The sequence below is a fragment of the Mchenga conophoros genome, linkage group LG3 (assembly GCF_057382185.1).
Source record: "Mchenga conophoros isolate Kocher_MC1m ecotype Shallow Benthic linkage group LG3, M_conophoros_male_GT1.1, whole genome shotgun sequence".
Taxonomy (NCBI): Eukaryota; Metazoa; Chordata; class Actinopteri; order Cichliformes; family Cichlidae; genus Mchenga; species Mchenga conophoros.
The window spans coordinates 29,037,960-29,049,950 of NC_140528.1; the positions used below are offsets into that span (position 1 = coordinate 29,037,960).

Below are 11,991 nucleotides of genomic sequence, written 5' to 3' on the forward strand. Positions count from 1 at the left end.
TGTCTTTATAAGTTAATTTAACTCTTATTGGAGAGTTGGAACGTTAACTCTGACTTAGTGTTGAATACCAAATCTGTCTGGAGTTGATCATTCAACACTTATTCATGCTAACTAGGTGTTAAGAGTTTATATACTAACCCCCACAGAGGATTTTAGTTTAACTACATCAGAGTTATCTTCTAATTCATTCTGTGAATTTTACTGTTCTGAATTTCTAGAAATTCCTTTGGAAATAAACATTATTGCAAAGAGGACTGCATCAGCTGAGGCAACATGGTGTCCTGTGAGCTCAATTTCCTTTTAATCAGAAAAGGTCAGACACAACAAAAGCCAAGCATCAAACAAAGGAAAAATAAAGACAAGTCAAATGTCCAGCCAAAGGATTTATGGGAGACTCCATCAGGGATGGACCGAGTCAACCGGAGCCACAGCTGGACTGGCCAGAGTGGCAACAAGTTCATCAGACCTCTGTGTTGGGCAGGTTTGGGGAGTGTCTGTGATGATAAAGCCACGACTCTGAAGACGACTGCAGAGTTTGGTGCAAGATGTTGCGTCCTTGCAAAACTCCTGCAGCTCCGAGAAGCTCCAGAGTCGACCTTCCCTGGAAAACAGCTTCTGGGAGGCTTTAGCTCTGGAAGCTTCTTGCTCCCTCTCCTGTGCTGTGCCGTGTTTCAGGCACACTCCGCTCAGGTGATTCCAAATGAACAGCTGGGGCTTGTTGCACAGCAGGCAGTACACAATGTTTTTCTCCATGTTGTTTGGACTGCAAATACAAAGAGAGAGACAAACTCTGCACATCACTTTATAGCACCAGTAGCGTGTCTCGGTATGATGCAAAGCTAGCTATGTCGCTACACTGGACACCGAGCAGTACCTACTTTAAAACTGAACCTTTGTTGATCCTCTGCTGTTTCTCCAAAGCACACAATGTTCTGCACAAAGACATTTAACTTTAGCACATGTATAAAACATGCACGCACACCAGCAGTTCGTTCAGCTAAAAGAAACGCTTCATAGAAACCATTTCTACAACCAGCAAACGCAAAGAAAACAAGCCATGACTAAAACAGCAGTTACGTAAATGAGCAGAAGTTGCTAAACAAACAAAACTGAACCAGAAAGTCTCCAGACATCATGTAACCACTGTTTGACAAACGGTCCTACCGTAGGATGATGTTACAGTGATGTCTGACAAACCATCCCACTTAACCGAAGCTGCAAATTCGATAGTTTTGTGCCAAAAGCAGATGGCGTTTTCACTTTAAAATGAACAAACATTCACAAAGGCTTAAAACAATATAGTATCCAAGTCAATAACATGCTAATACTTCCAAGTATGAACACGGAGTAGCGTTAAATCACCCGGTGTTCCAGATTAACTGGTGACGGTGGAACAGATGGTGGATTTTTTAATATTTTGTTGTTAACAGCAACAAGACTGGCGGAGTGTGTCTGAGGGAACCTCACAAATGTCACAGCAACACACTGCAGTGGAACCCCGACTTACGAAATTAATCTGTTCCCGACGGTTTTTCGTAAATCGAAGCAGCCATCGCGCCTTTTGAGTGAGAAGATGCTGGCTGGAGACGAAGTTCTTGGTGGCGGAGGTGGTGGAGGCTGAAGAAAGCATACGTATGCATGCATACATACATACAGCACCACCACGGGGGAAACTGGCATAACATTAAGGTGTAAAGTTGTTGATTTTTTAATTCAAAGATTAATCAGGCTTTAAACATCAGGAGGTAGTGCAACAGACACTGAAGTGCACATTAAAGACCAGAGAGAACATTATTTTTATTAACAAAAAGTTTTAATCCACCAACAGCCCTGACATCTAAAACACTACAAGTAAAAAAGAAAGGCAACAAAAAACAATTCAGACATTTTTACACAATTAGTAACACTTCAGCTTTCTTTGTAATGTCTGCTTGTATTTTAAGAAGTATCGCATTTGGGTAAAAACATTACCAATAACTCAAAATTAGAGGAATAAGTGTATATATGTGTCAGCTGTATGCATGCATACATATGCTGCATGTAGGCACACTTTCACCTGAAGGTTGACTTGTTGCTGGCCTCTTTGTGAAAAATCTATCCAACGACGTCTGTCTCTGTCTACTTTTCAAAATGGATCTGAAGTGGGAGATGTCAACAAAATGCTCTATAGCATGAGCGGTAAAGGTCTTTTCAGGGTGATTGTCCTTGATATCGGCCGATGGTATGACGGCCTCCTCCTCGCTGAATTGTTGCTGTACTGATGAGTGCAGCATCGCCTCCAACTCTTGCAGCTCTGCCGTTGACAGCTCCTCTCGATGTTCATGCACAAGGTCGTTTATATCCTCCTCGTCAACCTGCAGTCCCAGGGCGGTGCCGAGATTTACGATCTCCTCAACCTTGACTACAGGTTGAGGTTCCCCCTCAAAGCCTTCAAAATCTCGAGGGGCAACAGCATCAGACCACAGCTTCCTCCAAGCAGAATTTAGCGTTCGACGACTCACCTCCCGCCATGCCAAAGAAATCAACTTGAGGCATGCAACGATGTCGAAATGATATTTCCAAAACTCCCTGAGGCTGAGCTGCGTACTCTCTGTTATGTCCGAACACCGTTTGAACATGTGTTTCGTGTACAGTCTCTTTAAATTAGAGGTCACTTGCTGGTCCATGGGCTGGAGGAGAGGGGTCGTGTTGGGAGGGAGGAAGAGAACCTTGATGAACGAGAACTCCTCCAGGATATCGTCCTCGAGGCCAGAGGGGTGGGCGTTATCGATGATCAGAGGGCACTTCATGGGGAGCTCGTTCTCCTCGAGGAACTTCTTGACAGCAGGGCCAAAAACCAAGTTGACCCATTCGACAAAGAACTGTCGGGTCACCCAGGCCTTGGGGTTGGACCTCCACATAACCTCGAGCCTCTCCTTTAAAATTTTGTGTTTCTTGAAGGCACGCGGATTTTCTGAGTGGTACACTAGGAGTGGCTTGACCTTACAGTCCCACTGGCATTAGCACACAGGGCGAGGGTGGAGACGGTCCTTCATGGGCTTGTGGCCTGGCATCTTTATTTCCTCCGCGGTGATGTACGTACGCCGCGGCATCTTTTTTCAGAAGAGGCCAGTCTCGTCACAGTTGAATACCTGCTGGGGGATGTAGCCTTCTTGATTTATAAGTTCAAATTTTTTAACAAATTCTTCGGCAGCCTTGTGATTGGAACTTGCTGCCTCGCCGTGACGCACAACGGAGTGGTTGCCAGTCCTCTTCTTGAACCGATAAAACCACCCATGCGATGCCCTGAACTCTGGGGAGGTTAGGGGTGCCTCCTGCGAGGACGTCGATGCCGTTGGCTGCTCATTGGAAGCTGCCTTACTTACTAAATCATTATAAATTGAGGACGCCTTCTCGCAAATGACAGTCTCTGTGGGGGTATTGCCAGTCTCTCCCTTGTCTTTAATCCAAACAAGGAGAAGCCTTTCCATCTCGTCGTGTATGGGGGTCCTCCTTTTGGACATGATGGTGGTGCCCTTTGAAGGTTTACCTGCTTTGATGACTTCTTTTTGTTTTAGAATTGTTCCAATGGTCGAAGGATTTCGGCATACTCGCGTGCAATAGCACAAAGTTTCACACCTCGCTCATATTTATCAATAATTTCTCTCTTTGTTTTCATCGACAGTACTTTACGCTAGGGCTGGGTTTTTATAATCGATTCATCGATTAAAATCGATTCTGGCTTGGATAACGTAAAATCGATTCATTAAAATCCTGAATCGATTTTTAATATAAATTTATTTTGCCCGAAATGCCAGAATCTCAGGTGACATCTCACAAAATTTCAAGAACCACCAAACAGTAAATGAGAGCAGGTACAGGACTCTGCACATAGACTTAAACACACAGCGCGACCCGCGGATCAGAATCAGTTAGATGGCGCCTTTCTCACGGTCGGGGCTGAAAGCCGACAGCTCGCTGATTCTGATCTGTCGGCGGGTCGGCGCTTTGTGTTCACGCCCTTTATGCGCTGATTCTAAAGCTGTTAGTTTGATCTCTCTCCAAACAATATTGACCGAACCAGCAGCAAAAGAAGATCCAAACGCTTCACATAAACATCGTCATGAATTCACTTTTACTGTTTTGCTTCCATCGCGATGCGCAGCTAGCTCTCTCTCTCTCTCTATACTTCAAGAACAGTTTCCCTTTCTTCATTATTCGCTTGCTTGTTACGCACAAGTCTACTGTTGCTTACAGCACTGTCAGCCGCTGTTTTTTTCCCTTTTACATTCTTCCGAAAAGAAAACCTCATTTCTGCTGTTCAATACTGAACAAATTTTAACTTTTTAAAATTATTCAAAATGCAAAACGCTTAACCGTGTCTCTAATAAAACCGCTGTAACGTCAGAGGTAATGTTCATATGTTGATTAATGGTTTTCTTTCGTTTTTGATGTACTGCAGAATATTTTAATAAAATCCCAGAACAGGAAAACCTCCTTCATGTTTTTCTGTGTTTTATCCTCAGCTACTTTGACACAAAGGCCTCTGCTGTGACGCTCACACCTGTGATAAAGTCTTGCGTGTGTCAGCTTCCTTTTTATTGATACAAAAATATGTAAATGTACTGATCTGAATTATATTTCTGACTGTCAAAATTTCCCAGATTTAAATCGAATCGAACTAAATCGAATCGATTCGGGACCTTGTGAATCGGAATTGAATTGATTCTAGAAATCAGTGACGATACCCAGCCCTACTTTACGCTTCATTTTGCTAGCTGCGTGGTTCAAGTGGAACAGCGAAGCGCAGGTGTCACTACCCGATCCGTACCGGAAACCCGATCGGTACCCCGCATGCGCGAAAGGTGTCTACTTCCGGTCGAAGCATTTTACGATAGTTACAGGTCAGAGTATCTGTTAAGATGTTAAGAATAACAAGTATCTCTTAACATGTTTCCGCTAATGAAACATTTAATATAATGTAGACAAAAATAAAAAAATTAAAAGATAGTGACGGATCGGGACTCCCGATCCTTACTGCGCATGTGCAAAGTCAGACCGTACAAATCGGTTCTACCCGATCCGTACCGCGCATGTGCAGGGGTTTTCTTCTTCTTCTGTTCCTTTAATGGCAGTGTACTCCCCAGTGTACGAGGATACCGCCACCTGCTGACTGAGCGAATGAACCCTATTGTAAACTGAATTAGCGTCATTACAAACGTGTGTTAAATTTGATTTAGTGATAATCGAGTGTGTTTATGCTTGTCTGTGTGGAGAGGATTGTTGGAAAAGTGATGATAATGTCTGCTATCACTGTCAATTGCCAGTAAACACTTCATCTGGCTGCTGAATCTTCACGTGACATATTATAAAGTCTGTATTATTAACTCTGTCATTAGGCACCATTCTTCTTATTTTACGGCGCTGTTGTTCAATCGGGGAACGCTTTCTGTTGAGGAGAAAAGCAAAAATTTGTTGCGGATACGGATTATTCATTGTTTAAATGTCCTGGTAGTCGAAAAGGAGGCAGAGCTGCTGAGAAATGCTAGGAGCTAACTGGGCGCTAACCGTATCATTCAAATATATTGAATGTCGCAATGTTTGCAAAGAGAGGAAGTGACATAAGATTTGCGCATGCGGGGTACCGATCGGGTTTCCGGTACGGATCGGGTAGTGACAGCAAGTACGGAAGCCAAGGGGTTGTCACATGATTTGGAAGGCACTGTGGGCATTGAAGGCTCAGCCAATCAGAGCCAGCGGATTTCGTTACGCGGGCATTTTGCCGTAACACGGGCAGAAGTATTGCCGTTCAGTGCCTTCGTAACTTGAACTTTTCGTAAGTCGGGGCTCCACTGTATTCTGCATTAGCCAAGTCGCTAGCATTAGCATCCATCAACCTGCAGCCTAAAGCCACAGTGTACACACAATGACCCGCATCCTGATGTGCGAATGACCGAACAACAGCCTGTACTGTGAGGTGCGCCGTGCACATTCATTGTAATGTTTACTAACCTGAGGCAGTGAAGCTGCTGTCAGCCTGGGTAACAAGTAGACGAAAACACAATAATCTTCTTTAAACCGTGAACACAAACGACACACATGCTGTGCTGGCGTTAGCTTCACAACAGGAAGTTCTTTCTGCGAAATTCTTCTTCTGCGCCCCAAAACACTGCTCGGTACCACCATCGCGCTCTGCGCCCTCTAGTGTCCGGATGTAGAATTGCATTTAATGCCTGAAACTCACAATCCAACAGGTTTCTGCAACGTTTTTAAATCACTGTAACGTTTGAACCGTTCGCTCAATTGAACCTAATACAATTGTTTCTGAAAGCAGAGACTCTGCGCTTTCTCTGCATTTAACTTTAGCGTGAATATGCATGCACACTTTGTTCACCTGATAGAAAAAGTCACATATAAAATTACCCGATACTTGAAAAAACACCAAAGTTAGCAGGTTTACTCTCGCTGTAGTTTCTCCGTAGCGTTACATTCACCTGGAAGTATGTCGGTTCTCAGTCATCCAGCTCAGCGTAGTGTAAGGAGCTGCTGATGGAGAGTCCCACATTTAGCCATATGGGAGAGTCCCCAAGAGGGTCATGGACCCCTAATCATCCTCTACCTAATCATATGAGCCGAGGTGTGAAGATAACAAAGCCAGCAGGCAGGGTGGCACCTTTGTCTCTCATGCACGAAGAGAGACGCCTCTGAAAAGGCCTCCAGGCCTCTTTAAGTGCAGTCACACCTGACAAAAAGGGATCTTAAAACTGGATTATAGATGTTCAACGATGGTCGTTCACACAGCACAAAAGCATTGCACATCTGCCTTTCACGAGCTGCCGTCTTCCAACAAAAAGCATTTACAATTCCTCATCAGCCGTCAAAGGGTTTCCCACAGCTCGCCTCCTGCCTCTGCACAGCCAGGGAGCTCCTAACGACCTCTGACCTCCTGTAGTTTGGAGTTATCAAAGTAACCCATGACAGTAATGTTTATGCTGAGAGATGGGCTTAATATGATGGAATAAAAATCAGGTCTGATTTTATAGAAATGCTGTTGAATGCATTAGCTTTAAAATAAGTGAGGAATGTGCTTTTCTATCTCCAGTGCACCCAGGAGGCATTTCTGCTGCACACAAAGGTAACTGAATGTCATTTCTTCTTTTCAGGGTGGAAATGTGTCCAGACTCTAACATGGACCCACGGGCCCCACCCTTGGGATTTATGAGGAACAGGGAAAATGATCGGGAGAGAAGCAACAGACTGACTGAAAGAACTGGAACGAGCTCGTATAGAATCAGCTAAACAATATTGTGGATGAACAAATAGAAGCTTAAACACCTCAGACAAAACTATTATAAAACGGCCCCAAAGCTAAAGAATAACAGCACGGAAACTGTGCAAACAGTTAGAAACATTAAAAATCCACCTGCTTATTGCTGCAAACCCAAAGATACAGAAGAATCCTTTTGGTCCTCCTTCATCACTTCCCTGCTCCTCCTCTGCCTCACCTCGTGCTCTCATCCTGGGTTTGCATTGAAAGTATCCCCACCTAATCCCTTATCTATGTAATGCTGAGCTTGCTAAACCTTTTTTATACTTTTTGTTTTATTGGTGACTCCAGAACTCGTGCAGCTGTTAGTGATCACAGCAAGTTTCCCAACCCCAGTTTTAGTTTCCACTCACCCTTTATTTACAGACAGACATCAGTAACATTGTCAGCTCTGTCTTGCCTGTTGATGGTCTTGTTTTCACATTTTGGGGTTAATCCTTTTAAATAAACTATAAAAACAATCCATGTGTCAGAGCCTCGTTTGTGCTGATTAGAGTCAAGTTTCTTTATTTGTCACATGCACAGTTATACAAATACAACACGCAGTGAAATCTATCCTGACACGCTCCTGCACTGTGAAGGGGACAGAAGAACATGATGTTATATACATTAAGTATAGCAAATATACTTTGATGTATATATTATATACACTGTAGGTGTTGGAGCTGTTATCGATGAAACACTGTCCTTCTCCCTGCCGTCTCTCTTCATGAGATCCTCCACCGATGGGCCAAAGTCGGCTGTCATTCCCAGAATGGTCCAGGTCTCTATCTTACAATGAAACACAGACCGATCTCTGCTTCCTCCTCTGCCTCCTTCATCCCCTCTGAGGATCCAGAAAAGGCTTCAAAGACTCTACTCCCTGTCAAAATTAGGGCTTAAAAAGTTTTCCCCCCCAATAAAGATTAAACCATAAGCTGGGAGGGCTGGGTTTGTTTGCTCTCACTGGTCTGATCGAGCATCCCTGACGTTTCACACTGGTTACCAGTTCTTCAGAGGGAAAAACACAGGTGGGAACAGGAGAGAAACAAGGCACAAGATAAACAGCTCCCCACGGGGTCACATGGGACTATTTCACACATGGTGTGTTCAAAAGCACATCATTAACCACGTACATTCTAAACCCTAACCAGCTTCACAACATCATTCACACTATATGAGGGTTAGTGTTGAGGAAAAGACTGCAGAAGCTGGTAATCCACAAGTGCACGGTGCTTCAGGAGACAGGTGGTCAGGAGCTGCTGAAAAGAAAGCTCACCATGGTAGGGACAGTGAGGAAGAACAAGCCTGAACTTCCCCCTCAGCTGGTATCAACCAGAGGAAGGACTCTCATCCAAATGTGCTTTCACTGACACACACACTCTTGTGTCATAAGTTCCCAAGAAGAATAGAAATGTCATCCTGACATCTTGTCGTCCTACACAAAGACGCCGCTGTCAGCACCACAGAGGACAGGAAGCCTCTGATGATCCAGGACTACAACAAGAACAAAGGAGGCGCTGAGAGCCTTGATAAGGTTTCATCCATCATACATTTTATTTTTATTTATGTGAATCATAGCATTTTTTATTGTTATATATAATATATATAATTATATATATTATTTATTATATTATATATATATAGATTCAATATTGTTCCTAATCTCTTATTTATTGTTCTTGTTATTACAGCTTAATGGTACAAACACCTGCAAGTGAATGACAGCACGCACGCACACACACACACACACACACACACACACACACACACACACACACACACACACACACACACACACACACACACACACACACACACACAGCACAAATTAGTTCTTAATTAATTAAGTAAGTAAGTAAAAGACAGCAAAGGAGTCGACCAAAAAGTCCACAGGGAACTTCTCCTGGTTTGGCAGCTTGTTGCTCTGAGCTGCTGCTGCTGGCTTTCTGCTGAGCTTCACGTCCGAACTGAGCAACCATCTCAGAGATGAAGGTGTTGACCCTCAGCTGAGGTCGAGTGTAGAAAGTCTCTTTACACATGGGACACTGACAGCTCTGACTCATGTCCCAGTGCTGACTGATGCAGGTTTTGCAGAAGTTGTGTCCACATGGTGTAGAGACTGGATCAGTGAACACAAGCTCCTCAGACTACTGACGCTTGTTTCTCTCTTTGTAAAATGAAATTTAAAGTGAATTTTGAATCAAATGTTTCTCTTCTTTCTCCCTCAGAGTGCAGACATGTCTGCTGCCAGCAATCTGCGATCTGAAGATCAGTTTCTGTGCTCCATCTGTCTGGATGGAGAGAAAAGCGTCTGGACTTCTTTGAGTTTCTTTTCATCACAGAAGCTTCTTCACCTCATCCTCAACACGGACAGAACCAAGGAATGAATACTGCACTTTTGGAAGAACCCCTGATAACACAACACTGAATATGCCACAGTCAGACTGATGGCAAACAAAAACACAGAACACTTAAAATAAACACTGCACTACTTCACCTCATTTTGAATGTACGATCGATTCACTGACTAATGTGCAACATACTCACAACAGACTTCTGTAACAGGTCCGTGAAAAATGTGCAATACTATAAGAGAACTACAAACGCTGTACAGTTTTTCCCCTTGTATATAGAAAATATTGCCATTGCCCCATTCCTGACTTTATTTCTATCCTTCTGCTTCTTCTGTCTTTATATTGTTATAGTATTATATTGTTATGTTGTTAGAGTGTGTGCAGTTTATTAAAGTGCAATTCGAAAATGTTTTTTGAAATGAAGACTTAAAAAGCGTTTTAAAAACCAGTTTATTAAATTGGAATTCAAAAATGAATTTACAAATACAGATTTTATTCTACAATTCATTAATTAAGTACAGAATTTCTTTATTTCGGTGCGCGTGGCTCTTGTGGTCCTCCATACGGCTGGACGGCGTCAACACGTTAACGAGCTAACTGCGCTAACGCACTAGTTCCCACCAGGGGCGATTCTAGGATCAGAGCTTTGGGGGTGCTGAGCACCCAGAGAGCTGCCCATCCAGGCAAGATAAACTTTACTCATCACGATGAGACGTCCTCCCCGTCTCTGTCAGTCCCTGCATCCTTAAATGTCTCCAGTTGTCCCGAGTTCCCTCTGTTCCTCATCGTCTGTTGTCTTCATCTCCATTTTCAGTCATAATAATTTTACCATCTCTGTGCAAGTCTGCAAATTTCTTTATTAAATCATAAGATTCTTAAATGCACCAAGTCTCTCTGTGCCTGAGTCCTCGTCACAAAACATGACATCACTGCTTTGTACATTTTAACACAATTGAATCCCACATTTGTGAAAGAAAAGCAAAACACTTTTTTTAAAGTCTGTAACAAAACCATCAAATCTGATAAAGGTTATTTAAATGCTGCTAAAGAAGAATGGATTGGAATTTAAATAAATATCCTAACCTTAATTACTGCGGGAGAATAATGAGTGATGCTCACAGTGAGTAAAAAGTAAACTGAGGGCATTTTTTGGACAGAGATTCACTTTTAATGTGTTTGTATAATACAATACAGATATATGACAAAAGACTCCGAGTCCTTGAAATGTGCAAAATATTATTAATACGTTAGAAAACCTGAGACACCTTGGCCTATGGTATGAAAAGATGTTTACTGCAGATACTTCTATGGCCCTGCAGATCTTTTCTTTTCTTTTATCCTATGTCGCCTCAGCTTGAGGTTGGTAAATCTGTCTATCACATTTTGGTGGTCAAGTCTCTCAAGCATCTCTTTCTCAACTGACATCACAGCCAGGTGCTGGAGTCTGCTTTGACCCATGGTCCTTCTCAGCCAGGTATGGAGCTGACTCACGCAGCTACTCAGCTACAGCTGCTAACTGGGTTTGTTAGGGCAACCTGAATAACAGTTTTCAGTGTGGGGAAGATCTGATTATCCAGAAGATTGCACAATGTTAACATATCTGGGATGGCACCAGCCTCACTCTTGAGCTTCAAAACGTTTTTGGCAACCGTGACTTCCTCTGACTGAAGCTCAACATGGTAATGCAGTGCCAGGGCTGACAGCCCAGTTTGTTTAGCAGACTCGGTATAGCAGCTTTAATATAGGGAGAACACAACTTCCAGATTGTATGAGTAAACTTAGTTGGGGTTTTTTCTTTGCCAGTTTAACAGTTTCTGTTGTGCCTGTCACTGTTTCCTGTCTGTTTTCTTACCTGGTTCTTCCTGACCTTGTACTTTCTCCTCATGTTCTCCTCTTTCCTCTCTCCCTCTTTGGACTGACAATCAAACACAAATAGGTTGTATTCAATTAGATTAAAAAAAAGTATTATTAAGATCACTAATAAAAAAAGTCCTCTCTCAGTTTACTTTCAACCAAAAGGCAAATAACCAAAGCAGGAAGGCGGCCGGGCCAGATGGAGTGCTGGGCCGGGTGCTAAAAGACTGTGCTGCGGACCTGGCGGACGTCTTCACCTCTATATATAACACCTCGTTGTCCTGTTCACTGGTACCATCCTGTTTCAAAGCAGCAACCATCGTTCCCATCCCAAAACAGTCAAATGTCACATGTCTGAACGATTTCAGACCTGTGGCACTCACCCCCATTCCCGCCAAATGCCTGGAGAGACTGGTCATTAAACACATCAGAGCTGCTTTTCCACCATCCCTGGACTCGCACCAGTTTGCATACAGGGAGAACCGGTCAACCGAG

At 43.3% G+C, this 11,991-nt stretch overlaps 1 long non-coding RNA gene across 1 annotated transcript; it reads left to right on the forward strand.

Moving 5' to 3' along the window:
* The first annotated feature begins 5,687 nt into the window (after positions 1-5,687).
* On the forward strand, positions 5,688-7,767 carry LOC146578020 (uncharacterized). Its single transcript, XR_014889937.1, has 2 exons — positions 5,688-5,815; positions 7,143-7,767. It is a non-coding gene; the product is annotated as an uncharacterized LOC146578020 (long non-coding RNA).
* Positions 7,768-11,991: the final 4,224 nt, after the last annotated feature.